We start from the raw sequence: 16559 nt of genomic DNA on the forward strand, positions 1-16559 counted from the left end.
CCCTTCAATAAGCTAGCCATGAAGGATCACCTCTGTGTAGCTAGTTAATAGGCTGAGGTATCATTCATTAATGGAATTAACCAGAAAAATCACTCCACCAACTAAGAATGTCCATGGACCACCACCCTTAGAATCAAGAATGAGCTCTCAGTTTATCAATCCTTACTATGTTTAAACCTAGTAAGTTTCCCTATGTTGAGTCAAATTAAGTCATAGGCTCCACTCCTAGTGGTGCCCTTCTATAAATTCCTTTAAGTTTTAGCCTCGTGACCATACTCCTCCCAGAACTTAAAGACTTTGATTTATCATAAGGTGCCGATGGAGTCCTAAAAGTAACATCCACTGATCCCTGGTTGGCATCATTTATAGTTGAGACTAGGATGGTATCTAATCATCTTTGAGCCTTTAATTTTTTTTCTTGATTAATGAAAACATCCTTCCAAATGATTTCACAGTTGTCTTTCATAAATCCAAGAATTTCACCTCTAACTATGAAATACAAATGCCCTAACTATTCTTGTTAATCATTACGCTGATCCCAAAGGCCAACACAATAGGACCAAAATCCTATAATATTATTCCTTGCTAATTATACATGTGTAGGCCTACTTTAGGCACTCTAATTTCTTTAATATAACAATGCCAGAGGAATGACCCAACCAATTAAAGCCAACAATGCATCACTAGTAGTAGGGATGAGTAGACAGATACTCACAAGGTAAACCAGATGACCCAACCCTAATTCCAACTATGATCTTTTTAACTACAACAACTTAAATATACGTTATTGCAGTTGGAATTACAGCAATTGCATGCACCACACTTACCCTCTAATGGATCCTTGTTAAGGGATTTAGATTGTACTCATTCAATTACTAGACCCATGATCCCAGTATTGTTATTTTTTGTCACCACCTACCCATGTCAGGATTGGGTAATTTATGCACCTGCTACATTTGTTGGATGCGGTAGCCGTTTCTCAGGCTCCTTTTCCAAAATCAAACCTTAATTCTCCATCACCTTTCACCACTATAATAAACCATTATCATACCTTTGAAAGTTGATAGAGTAGAAATTTGAATGATGTGTCATTGGCACAAATGCCATATGATTTGTCAAGTTATCATGAATCATTAGAGCAACGGACAAAGCCCACATTGACCTTTTATCTAATAAATGCATCCTTTCTAGAAGTCAAGGTTTGTTGCATGTATTAGCTCTAGAATTACTATGGCCATCCGAGTAAGAGATACCATTAAATAATCTATAACTGATTTAATGAGCCATTCATAGTTTCATAGTTTGAAGTGGTTCATATTTACACATGCATGACTTAATCTTTAGGACAAGCACATGACTATTGGCAGAATTAACTAGGTAGCATTCCTTTAGGATGTTGGCACCACATGGGCCTCAATGCACTGATTAAATGTCAGAGGGAGCCAACACAAAGCACAACCATCGTGCATGTCCAGAATGTAAAATGCATAGCATCGGATGAATAAGAGCTAAGCAATAGCACCTACAAAGCATTTTGTACTAAAGGCACGATTGAACACCAGTGCACCAATGCAGCTATGGAGTTTGGGTGGGACACTTAGGACACAAGGCATGATTAAGGTTTGACCCATAACCCTTAAGTACACAAGACAAGGATGGCAAGGCATTCGATTTCCATTGATTTAGGTATGTAGCATAGGATTTTGATTACATCCCCAAGGTACGATGACCACATAGGGGAAAATTGAAAAGAATGATGGGTTGATAGTTTGATGCATTGAGCATGGAGCCCACCAACATGCATAACCATATCACCACTCATATGCTCATTACTTACAAGTGGTAGCATCCAGACACACTACTCCATAACCCACCCAATTGATTACTTATTGACTGAGTGGAGGAAATGACAAATGAGGCCATGCCACAACCACTTAGCATGGGAAAAACATAAAAAAAATGCCACAAGACTACCCGTACCATCCAATAGGCAATAATACAATGACATAACCAATGCTTGGTCTAGCCGAGACTACACATGCAAACTCTGTAGTCACCACCCCAAGGAGACATTGCTCGATTCAGGGACTTATTCTTGTGGTCTTAGGTAACATCGATTGCATGTGTCACAGTCTGTATGCAAAGTCCTAAGCCTAGTGGGTCAAGAGACACAGCTTGTTTGAGTTAGTGTAAGTGAAGGATTGGGAAGGATCAAGACCAAGTCCTAAAGGCACAAATAAGTGTGCGAACTAAGGCTTAGGCTAAGGTGCGAAAGAATGGTGAAGTGAGCAGCCTAGTGCCGAAAATAGAGATTACTCATTGGAAGGATATAGAATGCCTAAGAAGAGTGGCATAGATAGGTAGGCACAGAAGGCTTTAGATTAGCTTAGAGACAAACTACGTGCATGGGTGTAAAAAAGTTTAGAGAAGCATAGATGTGGGCCAGATGCGCTAGTACTAAAGGTTTCAAAAAGGCCAAGCGCAAGAATAATAGTGGGTATTGTAGCACCTAGACGAGGAAAGCTCTAGAAGGCACTGGCTGTGGATAAAACAGTGACTAGATAGGGATGGTACTAGAACCCCCTAGGCACGAGCACTAAATGAGAGTGCTTAGACTCTTTCGACCAAAGGCTCAGGAGAAAGCTTGGAACCAACTGGATTTTGTAAAGGCCTTAGTCAACCTAGGAAGTGTTTAGGGACGATACAATGGTCTAGAAGGCCTATGATGGCCATACACTTGGATTAATAAGGGCCAGCATGTGCTGATGGTGGTCGAAGCCTGTGCTAAGTCTGAAGGCCCATATGTGCTAATGGTGGTCAAGGCAAGTGCACATGTCATGGTCTACAATATGGTCTTAGCCCAGGGGTTCTTTCTGAGTCAAGGAGCAATTTTAGTTCTAGTGGGACAAGGTCTAACAACTAGGAAGACCGAGCCTTGAAGCTTACTGGAGGCCCAGGTCACTAGGAACTAGCCTAAAATAATGGTATGGGTAGTGCTCAAGACTCCATAGGCTTAAGCATAGTGTTCAAGTTTGAAAAAATTAAGCCAAGCCCACATGTAGGTGCTAGTGAGCGACGCCAAGCACACAGTCAGACTAAGGTAGGGGTGCTTGGTTAGATATGCCTGAACACAGTCTTAGGTGGATCAATATTTGTGGGCTTCTAAAAGGCCTAGTACTACAACACAATCTTTGACAAGCTAAAATTATGTTGAGTAGTTGAGTTTTGTAGGCTAACTTAGGTAGACGATAAGGGTGTAATCGATTGAGTTTAAGTCAATACAGTATTAAGTTCGAGATCAAGCTTGACTCAAAATTTTAGCTCAAAACTCAGCTCAAACTTGATCAAAATTTATTTTTTAGCTCAAGCTCAACTCGAGATAGATTCAAGCTACTCAAGCTCACTTAATTAGGCTTGATTCTTTTATTTGATAAAAGCTCAATTATCTATGCTCGAGCTCAAACTCGAGTTTGAGATATTTTATTAATTAAAATAATTAAAATATATTAAAATATAAAAGGTCAATTAAACTGTGAGCTACTCAAGTTGGCTATAAGAATGCTTGAACTTGGCTTAATTGATACTAGAGCTCGAGCTTCACTTGATAATAACCAAGCCAAATTCAAATTTTATTCTAGTCAAACCCAAATAATTGGCGAGTACTAATGTGTTATTTACACATCTAGCAAAAAGAGTCAATTCTTGGTCCATGGTTGCATGGAGTTTGGCTCAAGACAAGATCTCGTGACACATGCACTGAGAGTCATTTGGTGTCGATGGTGATCAAGAGGTAGACAACTGCCTTGGGTAGGAGGGCCATGATATACATGCCGCACCAAGTGCTAGCATTTGCCAAAGAGGTGGTCGAGGCAAGTGCCCACACCAAGGCTAACATCTAGTGATGGTGTCTGGGGTAACATCTCGTAATATGGGGCTAGCATCTACAGATGGTGTCCGAGGCAACAATAGGCTAACATCTAATAATAGTGTTGGATGCAATTGCCCACACGAACCAAGGGCCAGATGCTATCATGGTGTTCGAGGTAACAACCTGCACCAAAGGTTAGAGTGTGCCGATAGAGTTTAAAGTAAGTGCCCATACCAAGGGCATTTGTTTATTGTTTACTTAGATGCTTGAGGAAGGGATGTCATCACTTGGCTAAATCAATTGCAATGGAGAACACCATTCATCCCCGACCCTAAAAGGGTGTGGTATGAAAAAATGAAATGAGAGGACTTCGATGGGTGTGTAGGGGGGGATGAATCAAAGTGACAAAAGGTTGAATCTTAGTGGATCATGGTGGTAAGGCCATTCTACCACTTACAATACCCCATCGTATCTTTAAGTCATCTACAAAGGATTCTACCTATCGGTTGATGGGAATTGAGCTCTAAGGAAGCCTGCATGGCTTGTCTACCACAAGGGTTGCACCTATGACATGTTCTCTTGAGGACTATAGGCCCTTACTACAGGTTGGCAATCATGTGATATGTGGATACATCATTTCTAGCCTTGATTCTGACTTGGAGGCTTTCAATCATAATTCGGTGCATGGTTGCTTCGCACCACTAGCTTTTCAACCAAATGCGATGACCAATTGTGTGAATCAATGATTTCTCTTATACTAGGTTGAATTACTATTGCAATGCTACCATTAGTAGGGTAAAACTAACCTATCTCATGATAGTTTAAACCCAGCTTTTGGTCTATATTGGTGGGTGACCAATCCAACACTTGTGAATTCTGCTTCATAATGATAGGAAGAGCCAACATCAAAGGATCAAAAAGCAATGTCGTTATAAATGCTTGGCTACCACAAGCCAATTATCCTTGTGGTAACTTTTCTAGCACCTCTAACATTATATTTCAAAGCTCTAAAGGATTGATAGGCCATGCTTTCACCATTCGTATCCATATTGGAAATCAAATTCAAATGAGCTTTTACCTTTTTATTCCACATGAGATTTCTATTCTCGTTGAGCTCATCCTAGGACACCTATGTTATCTTTTAATAGATGTGTTAGCCCAGCAAAACTCCCTACCTGACAATGTTTTCCACTTGTATCGATCAATCAAGGCCAGCCTTGAGTCCAAAAGAAAGGGTCATGCTTCACCTCCAATTCACAGAATAAGTAAAAGAACATTAAAAGTAGTTGTATTTAAATTTCACTCGAAGGCTCCCACTTATTCTACACCTCTCACATTATTTCACAAAGTTAGACTCTGTTAAACCCATTCCTTTGGTTATGGCTTCACTGGATAGTCGATGGGGACAATGGGAATCTCGTTAATCTATTCATACATATCACTAATTAGTTGACAAAGCATTTCGCTACCCTAAGAGAGTCATAGTTACTCCCACCATTTGCCTGTGCTTAGTTGAATTTCTTCACTTTGACATTCAAAGCACTAGGCAAAAATCACATTGTGTAAGCATCCGTAAAGACCATTGCAATGCTTTATTTTAATCAAACAATTAGATTCCCCTTGTTCGTACCAATTCTGAGTCAACTGTTCGTTGCCCAAGAAGGCCCTTGAGGGAGCCATTCCTAGTCTGTCCCTTGGCTCGCACATAGTGATCTACTCTTATTACAGGAGTAGCTTAAGCAGTGCACTGATAGTTGATAGGTTCAGCACTGGGACCCCTGTGCCTAGCCGTTAGAGCCAACCCCTTTTCCTAAGGTTATAGACCTATTTTGCTGACTTCCCTTGTCTACATTGGTCCATCAACCAGAGGTTGTTCGCCTTTGAGACCTATGTGATTATGAGTACAATTGGGTATGGATGGTAATTGATCTTCTAGATTTTCAAAGGTTATTGGCGCACACTATACACCATGCTACATGTAGTGCTCTTTTGACTGCTAGACCATGCCTCTGGTTAAGTCATTTCTAGGGTGGGTAAGCCATTAAATAGAAAAGATAACTCTTCTTGAGGCCTCCATTGATGTCTCTAGACTCTCTAATGTTGCCATCAGCCACCATGCCCTAGTTTAGGAATTTTAACCTAATTCCTTTTTGAAGCTTGTGTTAGATGCACTATTGGATTGGCTTGCCTTATTTTTTATGATTGACTAAGCCATATGCAAGTGCCATTCACATCAAACCTTTCCCTTTTTCAGCCTTTAAATTTCTTATTTGAATATTTGCTACTACCACCAAGATCTACACCAATGGCCACTTCACTCGAGCTTGTGCCTCAAGTTTTGTAATGACCCCCATGCCATCTTACTCATCGAGGCCTAGCCCTTGTCCCAACAATTGAGTATAGGTCATGTGCTTAAGCACCATCCATTTTCAAGAATAGTGATTTGGTAGGTGAGTTGTTACACACTCCTTAGTGGATTTCAACTTTCATGACACTGTCTTACTATCTTAATCGACCAACACCCTTTATGGGTTCTAGGTTAGCGAGCAGTTAGGCATTATAACCTAGCTTCTACTTCATCCTACATTGCTAATTTTGCTTACCAAAATGGCATATGGGGGCTCATAATTCTATAGAGTGCCTCCATAAAAGTAGTCATGCCTTTCTACCTATTTAAAGTTTGAGAATAGATCAAGGGTGTTGTGCCTCTAATACCTCTAATCATTGGGTTTACTTGATAAAACTTGCTAAAGGCTCTAGCTATCTTAAAGGAAACTTTGTAGGGAGCCAACTACTAGATGGTTTGATTAGCCTTTTACCCCTATATCCAAGTCAGATGAATGATTTGCATGTTAGTATCACTACGAACCTCCAATAAAGTTTTCTCTTCCTTTGCCTCACTTAGGTATAGTTTAGAAGATTAAGGTTGGTTGATAGTGCACCCATGAGGGATCTTGCCAATTAGCTTCTTTGCATCTTATGCATTTTCTAGCCCATTGACTTGCACACATGTTAGACTCCTTGGTCTATGTTTCAAGGCAAGCCGCATAAAGAACCTATAGGCCAACGTCAAAATGGTGTGTGCTGTATTCCATGATCATGGTAGGTATATAAAAAGCCCAAGCTTAGGCCACCACCATGACCTACATCAATCCATACCTTGAGCTAATTAACGAACTAGCTCTCGCCATTTTACATCCAACCAGGGTGTATCACTGGCTTCCTTTCGCTTTCCTCCTAACAATTTCAAGCACTTTTTTACTCTATTTTTAAAGTCCTTTTCATCTTTCCTAAATGATACTTGTTTGCTATCGGTCTCTCACCTATATTCAGCCTTGGATAGAATTTACCACCCCATTAAGGTTGTACTCCCAAACAACCCAACATGCAGATAGTGGCCCATGGTATGACAAGGTCCAAACAAAACAAGGCTCTCTCTCTTTTTAGTGTCAATATGCAGCTTAGTATCTCAATTATGCCCTAAGGTACGATAACCATATAGGGAAGATTTAAGAGGATAATAGGTTGACCATTCAATGCATCGAGCCTAGAACTTGCCAACACACAAAACCATAGCACCACTCATATGCTTATTGTGTACAAGTGGCAGAATCCATGTACATTGATCCATAACCCTTTATCAATTACTCGATGAGTGAGTAGATGAAATGATGTATGAGGCCACACCACCACTGCTTGGTTTGGAAAATCACAAGTAAGGGTCATGAGACTACCTTTTCCATCCAACAAGCAACAACGACATGACACCACTGATGCTTGGTCTAGCTAAGACTACACATGCAAACTCTACTATCACCATCCAAAGGGATGTTGCCTAATTTAAAGACTTGTTCTTAGGGTCTTAGGTACCGTCAATGCATAGGCTAGGCTAGAGTAAGGCATTTTTATGGTCGATGAGAAGGGACCATAAGACTACCAAATACCCTAGAGACTTAGCCAAACTTAGCCTATGATCATAGCTTCTATTTGCACCACCTTAATGAGCCATCGCTTGATTCAAGGACTTGGTCTAGGGTTTAAGGCAGTATTAGTCACAAGCACGAGCTTGAGCTTGGTTTCACATGCACACCAACCAATCAAGGTCATGGGAACCTGAGGGTCACCAAAGTAACTAGTAGTTAGACAACACAGCTTGAAGGCTTACATGGCCTAGATTGTGCTCCAGGGATGTTATCATAGATGTACATAATGATAGGCCCATCATGTATACTTACTCCTCTCGAGAGGGTAAAAAAAGGCCTAGATAACCACCCTTTAAAGAGCATGAGAGATTTTACAAATATGCTAGCAATAGGCATTAAAGTGTTTGAAATGGGGATGTTTTTTTCAAATAGGCATATCCTGGACCAAGTGTCTATAGGTGTCAATGATGGTCGAGGCATGTGCCCACACTAAGGCCCAGCACATGCCAATGATGTTTAAGACAAGTGCTTACAATAAGGGTGCATGGTCAGGCCTTGGTGTGCTTTGATCTTGCCATGATTGACCCAAAGTTGAGCAATAGATGAGGCCTTATGGTCAAGACTAGTTTTAGAGCTATGCATAGACATTTTAAGCTTGAGAATAGGTTATTGATAGTGTGTGCAGGCAGTGGGAGCCCTAGGCCCTAAGATGCACAGGCAAGTGCAAGCAAATGGGTGGGTGCACTGGAGCTTGGTAGCTAATTGGGTGCTATTAGTTGAAGTCATGCACAGGCACCCTTTTGTGGGTTAGTGGAGTAATGAGTGGAATGCTAGAATTATGGTGACCAAAAAAATGGTGATTGGGCCCTAAATTGGGTGAAGAAAGGCCTTGGGATGGCTGGAGAGAAAAATGTCCCCATTTCAATTAGTTTTACGAGTCCTAGTAGGATGCCTAGGAAATCTCTTACATTCTTTATAGGGGGATGATTGGTGTTAGCTCTCCACCACTCCTTTGGCTAACAAATAGGTGGGGGCTTAGCTAGTTTGAAGTAAGCTACTCTTAGGCACATGTGGTGTCTCGATAAGTGGGCATCATTGGGTCACGAGTGTGGCATGGTGTCTTATTAGGTCATGGTAAAACTATGGTTGGGGCTAACGATCCTCATATCATGTTTTTGTGTTGAACCATGGGGTTAGGTGGTGGCATTTGCTATGCCCCTCAGTTTCCTCTCCTTGAGCCAGAAGGATCATGAGATGGTGTATACATAGGAAGGGCCCACTAAGCTTGAGGGATGAATGGGCTAGTAGGCAGGCACACTACTAGTTCCTTATGGCTAATCAACAGAGGTATGCTATAGCTAGGTAACACAACCAAGTCCCTAAGGTGGGATAGGCATAATATTGAATGTCGATCAAGTGTGTGGGTAACCTAAAATAAGGCTAAAGGCTCAAGCCCTAAGATATGAGTTTCATGGGATGAGATGGGCCTAATGTGGCTTTGGGATGGCTGTTGACTAGCATTGTGTTTTGCCTTTGGGTTCGAGGCATGAGAGCTTGAGTACAATGTAGGCAGGTATGGTGTTAGGTTCTCACCAGGCCAAAATGATATAAAATCATGAGAACCAAGGCTATGCATCTTTTTAAGTAAGGCAGGCTAATGCTTATGATCTTGATGCCTGCAGGTAAAGATAGGTGCTTGAAGCCATCTTGAGATTCATGGACTAAGAATCATGATAGGAGTTGGGCTTCTCCCTATAGAGTTTGGGAATGAATGTTTGACCCTATAGGGTTTGAGCCAAGAAGGGCTCACGAGTATGTAGATTGAAAGATCAAAAAATGATCTATCCATGAAGAAATGAACTCAAGAAAAGGCTAACCTTGACTAAGAGTTGTCTTTATGCTACACGGATGCATGGTTTTAGTCTAAAGAATATGTGGCTTGTGACATGTGGTATCAGAGCCTAGTTTGGCACAATGGTGTGACTAATGTGGCCCTAGGTGTGGGCATGATAATGAGAAATTGAGGCGAAGTAAGCCAAAAAGAGCTATTGAGTTGAGATCGCGATATCATCAATATGTGGGCTCTGGACTAAGCCATTGAGGTGATACATAAAAAAATGGCTTAAGTGAAAGGCCTTCAAGTAGGCTCTTAGATGCCAAGTGAAAGGGCATGGGAGTCTAGCCTTACCTAGGGAAAGAAGTTAACTTGTGCAGGTATGCGATGCCTTTTGAATGGAAAAACTATGTTGAGATTGAATTATGAAAATAGGCTACTCCTTGAAATGGTGTTTAAGTAAGGCCATGTAGGCCGATTACGTTTTATCCTGAGAGACATGGGTCATGTGTATTAAGATTAGTTAGTAACATTTGCACTTGTTGTATGGTGCAAGTGCCCTAGTAAAAGTACGAGCTGAGTATTTGGGTCCAAACGCATAGCCATTTTGTAGAGGCAAAGAAGTTTAAGTTGGTAGATAATTGAAGACTTAAGTTTGTGATAGTTAATGGACCATGAGTTCTCACAGTCAGAAGATTATGAGAGTGTGAGTGGACCATGCTTTATGTTGGTTGAGAGAGAAGGCCTTATAGGATGTGGTGGTTTATGGACTATGACATTGTGCAATTTAATGGAACAAGCAAGTGAAAGTTGGCCAGTTGACAAAGCCTTGAGTTGTATGGGTCAAAGGACCAAATGAGTTGAGTAAGCCATTGGTATTGGCATTTGAGTTAATTGAGTCAGTGGGCTAGACGAGTTTGAGCAAGTTAAAATTGAGATAGTTAAGATGAGCTAAGTGTGGAACCTTTTGAGTAGATATTGGCTAATGGGATGGCCCTAACTTTGAATAGGTCAGTGGACATTGAGTCTTGAGTGGGTTGGTGAACCTTGGATAGAGCAAGTCAGAGGACTTTGTGTTTAGAGTGGATCAGCAAATCTTAGAGCATTGGGTGGGCTTTAAGTTACCCTTTGAGATATGCCAAAGTCAAGACAAATGAGTTGTGGAACCATCATGAAGGCATGATTGCATGTAGAGCCAAGCATGATTACATGTAAAGCTGAGCTAAGTTTGACTAAAAGTGAGGGAGACTTGTGATTTCCTATGGAACTAAGCCTAGGCAGCAAAGCCTACGAGTTTATTAAAAACTGTGTTTAAGTCTCAGATGGCATATGTTAAGGTGCCACCATGAGGGCAAATAGCCAGATGGCCACACGTAGAGAGGTGACCTTGGAGAGGCCAGAAGGACCGAAGTTGTGAGATGATCGAAGTGTTTAAATGCCACCATGCTAGGGTCTTTTGTGGGTGGTGCCATACGAGTGCAATTGACCTAACCACCATGTCCAGAGGGGTGCATCAAAGAATTAGTGCCACAGGCATGTGGTTGGTGTGATGGGTCACACTAGTAGGGTGCACCGATATGTGGCAAAGCAAGTGATCTTCATTTTACTAAAGGTCATGATCAAAAAGGGTGCCTCGAGGTCACAACATTATAAGATCATGAAGGAAGCAGTGCAGTGTCACATATTGAGTAACTGAGGTGCATTAGAGTTGGGATGAGATCCATCGACATCAACAACGAATGAATACTATGCGAAGTGCCTCATGTGACAAGATCTTGACCCAATCCTTGAGGGCACAAGTGTGAGATATATGAGAAAATGTCAATTGTGTGCAACAAGAGAGATGGGTGTGGCCTTAGCATCGATGAGGGCTATCGATATAGTAAGTGAGGGAAAGTGTCATGGTTAGGCCCTAGTGTGCCTCGATCTTACCATGATTGACCCTAAGCTGAGCAGTCGATGAGGCCTTATGGTCAAAACAGTGGTCATGGAGTTGTGCATGGGAATTTTAAGCATAGGAACAGGTTGCTAATAATTTGTGTAGGCACTATGAGCCCTAGGCCTCAAGATGCATGGGTAAGTGCAAGCCAGTGGGAGGGTGCCCTAGAGCTTGGTAACCAGTTGGTGCTGTTAGTCAAAGTCATGCACAGACACTTTTGAGTGGGTTGGTGGAGCAATAATTGGAATGCTGGAATTATGGTGAGTAAGAGGAAGGTCACTAGGCCCTAGGATGGATAAAGAAAGGCATTGAGATGGCTGGGGAGAAAAGTGTCCCTATTTTAGATAGTCTTACGACTTATGGTTAGATGGTTAGGAAATTTTTTACACTCTTCATAAGGGGATGACTTGTGTCAGCTTTCCACCACCCTCTTTGTTAACAGGCTAAAGGGGCCTAGCTAGTCTTAAGTGAGCTACTTTTAGGCACATATGGTGTCTAGGTGGGCAAACATTGTCAGGTCATGAGTGTGGTATGGTGTCTCCTCAAGTCATGGTAAATCTAGGGATGGTTGGGGCCAGCGTATCGCACCTTTGCATTGAACCATGGGGTTAGGTAGTCTATGCCCCTTAGTTTCCCCTCTTTGAGCTAGAAGAATCGTGAAATGAGGTTTGCATAAGAGGGTTGCCATAAAGCCTAAAGGATGAGCGAGCTAGCAGGTAGGCACATTAGTAGACCCTTATGGCTAATTGGTAGAAGTGTGCTATAGCTAGGGTAGCACACCTAAGTCCCCAAAGTGGGACGAGCGTGATATTGAATGTCCATCATGTGTGCGGGTAGCCTAGAATGAGGCTAAGGGCTTAGGCCCTAAGATATGAATTTCATAGGATGAGATGAGCCTAGTGTGCCTTTAAGCTAGTAGCTGACTAGTATTTGTGTTGGGCCTTCAAGTTTAAGCCATGAGAACTTGCATACGATGTAGGCAGGCATGGTGTTGGGTTCTCACTAGGCCAAAATGAGACAAAATCATGAGAATTAGTGTTGTGTGCCATTATGAGCAAGGTGGGTTGGTGCTCCAGATCTTAATGCCTATAGGCAAAGATAGGAGCTCGGGGCTACCTTGAGATTCGATGATTAAGAATTGTGATGGGAGTTGGGTTCCTCCCTATGAGTTTGGGAATACATGTAAATTCTTATGGGGTTTGAGCCAAAAAGGGCTCATGAGTATGTATCTTGAAGGATTGGAAAATGATCTATCCATGGAGAAATGGACTTGAAAAAAGGTTGACCTCACCTAGGAGTAGTTTGGTGTTAGATGGATGCATGGTTTTAGTCTAAGGAATGTGTGGCCCATGACAAAGGGCCATTTGTTGTCGATGTTAATCAAGGCATGTGCTCACACTAGGTCCAGATTATGCCAATGCTGATCAAGGCATGTGCTTACACCAAGGGCCAACATATGCTGATGGTGGTTGAGGTAAGTGCCTATACCAAGGGCCAACTTATGTTGATGGTGGTCAAGGCAAGTGCTTATACCAAAGGCCAACTTGTGCTGATGATGGTTAAGACATATGCCTGCTCTATCTGCCAGCATGTGCCTGCTTTATCCGTCAGCATGTGCTCGCACCATCTGCCAAAATATGCTGTTGATGGTTGAAGCCTTGGCTGAAGTTTGATTTTGGGCTATGGTGCAAATTCTAGGCATGGGCATGTGCTGGTGTCACATTTTTTTGCCTAGGGCACCATCACCTGAGCATCACCAAAGAGCTTGATCAGTGGCATTAGGGGTTTTGGCAATTGGGGTAGGGGGCCAGGGGGTGTGCACACATGATATGTGATGGGCGCTAGTCGTTGGCCCTTATATTGGCCCTTATATTGGCCCTTTATTCCCCAATGAACCTTGACAACTCACACCTCTTAAAAAGCATCAAAGCTTTTACAAGTTTGCATGTTAGTAGCCTTCCAAGTGTCTAAAATGGGGACATTTTTTTTAAATGGCCACAAAATCTTCTACACATAGATTTTTTAGCTAAATTTTTTTGTGGATGCCAACAAAAATACAAGAATTTTTCTACACATAGGGTTTTGCAATTCACACCCAGTATAGCATTTTGCTATGTTCTTCATCGATGTAATAGCCAAGATATTTGTTGTTGAGAGTCATTTTGGTTTTTCATGACAAAAGGAGTCAAGGTGCCACCCGTGCATGCACTGCAAATAAGATGGTGATATCACACTTGCTCTTTTTTATTCCAGTTCCTTGGAGCAATTCACATGGAGGGGTTTGTTATTCGACTATGGGTGATGATACCAATTGTTTCGCCAGGTTGTGAGGTAGAATGAATCAACCATCATGCATGCCCAAGGCCAGAAAGGGCTTAGGGCATGAAAGCACCCTCGCTTCGTCGATGTTTCATTAACACATTCATGTGTCATTCATTGAGTAGGTTTCGACAATGATCCTTCCATAGGTTCACCTATGGAAACCTTGTTTATGACTTTTCCTTCCTTTAAATGATAAGGTTTAGTGGACCCCATGATGTCATGGCCAAAAAACCATCCATGTTGCTGTGATTTGAACACTTAATTGGAACATTCAATCGGTAAAAGCAATGAGTGGTACAAAGGGCAAGGACATAGTTAATGCAAGTTGACTCATGCTTACTAGGAATTCCTAATTAAAGACTAGCAGTTGCAATGATTTATCCCCATCATGATGAAATTTCAAAGATTACCCGAGCTTATCAGCTAAGGCTACATACTTGTTTTTACATTAATGTAGCATGTGTGTAACCCAAAACATCTAAGGGCATTACAAACTTGTTATTGCCTCAAACTTCCTTGGCTTAAGTGACCATAGTCCATCTAAGAAGCTAGACACAAAGGATCAACTCCATGTAGATAGTAGCAAGTTGAGGTCTCATTCATTAATGGAATTAATTAGACAAATTGCTTCACAAACTAAGAACTACCATGCACCACCACCCATAGAATCAGGAAAAAGCTTTCAGTCTATTAATCCTTTCTATTTTTGGACCTAGTAAGTTTCCCTATGTTGAGTCAAATTAAGCTACAAGTTGTACTCCTAGTGGTGCCCTTCCATCAATTCGTTTAAGTTTCAACCTTGCAACCATACTCCCTCCGAAACTCAAACACTTTGATTTCCCATAAGGTGCTAGTAGAGTTCTAAAAGTAACATCCACTGATCCCTAGTCAACATCGTTTATGGTTGAGACAAGGTTGGTATCTGATCATCTTCGAGCCCCCAACTTTTGTTCTTGATTAATGAAAACATCTTTGCCATGCTTTCATAGTTGTTCATCTTTCATAAATCCAAGAATTTCACCTTTGACTATGAAATACAAATGCTTTCAACTATCCCTATTAATCATTACTCTGATCCCAAAGGCCAACATAATATGAATGAAATCCTATGATGGTATCCCATGCTAATGTATACAAGCATAAACCTACTATGAGCACTTTAATTACTTCAAAGTAATAGCTCTAGAGGAACGACTTGACTAATTAAGGCCAAGAGCACATTGCCAACAATATGGACGAGTAAACTGGTGCTCACCGTGAGGTGGATCGAACGACCCAATCCTAGTTTCAACTACAAGCTCTTTAACTGTAACAACTTAAATATACCCTATTGGAGCTAGAATTACCATGGCTACTAGCACCAAACTTACCCTCCAATGGATCCTCATTAAGAGATTTAAATTGTACTCATTCCAATTACTAGACTCATAGAGGCTAGTATCATTATTTATTATCACTCCCTCTCTATGTCAAGATTGGGTAATTTGCATGCCTACTGCCTTCCTTGGATGTGGTAGCCATTTCTCAAGCTCTCTTTCTGAAATCAAACCCTAATTCTTTATCAACCATCACCACCATAGTATACCACTATCCTACCATCAAAAGTTGATAGGGCAAAATTTTTAATGATGTGTCACTGGCACAAAGGCCATACAATTTGTTGAGTTACCATGAATTATTAGAGCAACGAGCAAAGCTCATGTCATCCTTTTATCTAATAGATGCATCCCTTCTAGAAGGTAGGGTTTGTTGCACATATTAGCTCTAGAATTACTATAGTTATCTGAGTAATAAATACTATTAAACAAACTATAACTAATTTAATAAGCCATTCATAGTTTCATCATTTGAATTAGTTTATACTTACACATGCATGGCTTAATCAATCTTTGAAACAAGCATAGGACTTCTAGTAGGATCAACTAGTTAGCATTCTTTCAGGATGTTAGCACTGTATGGGCCTTAATGCACTAACTTAGCTACGAAGAGAGCCAATACGGAGCAGAAGTGTTGTTCGTGTCAAGCACATAAAATGTATAGCATCAGATGAACATGGGCTGAAAGCCCATGCCCATGAAACATTCTACATTTGAAAGCATAATTGAACACTAGTGCACCAATGTAGCCATGGAGGTTTGGGTGGCACACTTAGGACACTTGGCATGATTAAGGTATAATCTATAGCCTTTATGGACACAAGAAGGATGAGGGATGGCAAGACATCTCGTTCGCATTGACTTAGGAATGCAGCACATGATCCTAATTATGCCCTAAGGTATGATAACCACATAAGGGGAGATTGAAGAGGATGACATGTTGACAGTTTGATGCATTGAGTATAGAGCCTGTGACTATGCACAACCATAGCACCACTCATATGCCTATTGCATACAAATGGTAGCAACCATGCACACTGGTCCATAACCCACCTAATCGATTACTCGATGAACAAGTAGGGGAAATGATGTATGAGGCCATGCCACAACCGCTTGGCATGGGAAAAACATCAGCAAGGGCCATGAGACTACCCCTACCAACCAACAAGCAACGATGGCATGACACCACCAATGCTTGGTCCTGTTGGGACCACACATGCAAACCTATTGTCACCACCCCAATGGGACATTGCTTGATTCAGGGACTTATTCCTTGGGTCTTAGCCAGCATTGGCTA

The 16559-nt window shown here is 41.4% G+C and overlaps 3 pseudogenes; all 3 read right to left on the bottom strand.

Annotated features, from left to right (window-relative positions):
- Positions 1-282: 282 nt before the first annotated feature.
- LOC149514359 (18S ribosomal RNA) lies at positions 283-1377 on the bottom strand (annotated as a pseudogene).
- A 2882-nt stretch (positions 1378-4259) lies between these two features.
- Positions 4260-7489, bottom strand: LOC149514360 (25S ribosomal RNA; annotated as a pseudogene).
- A 6526-nt stretch (positions 7490-14015) lies between these two features.
- LOC149514361 (18S ribosomal RNA) lies at positions 14016-15815 on the bottom strand (annotated as a pseudogene).
- Between the last annotated feature and the right edge of the window lie 744 nt (positions 15816-16559).

Source organism: Durio zibethinus, chromosome 16, assembly GCF_047325235.1.
Source record: "Durio zibethinus cultivar Kanyao isolate XHJ-2024 chromosome 16, ASM4732523v1, whole genome shotgun sequence".
NCBI classification, from domain to species: Eukaryota; Viridiplantae; Streptophyta; class Magnoliopsida; order Malvales; family Malvaceae; genus Durio; species Durio zibethinus.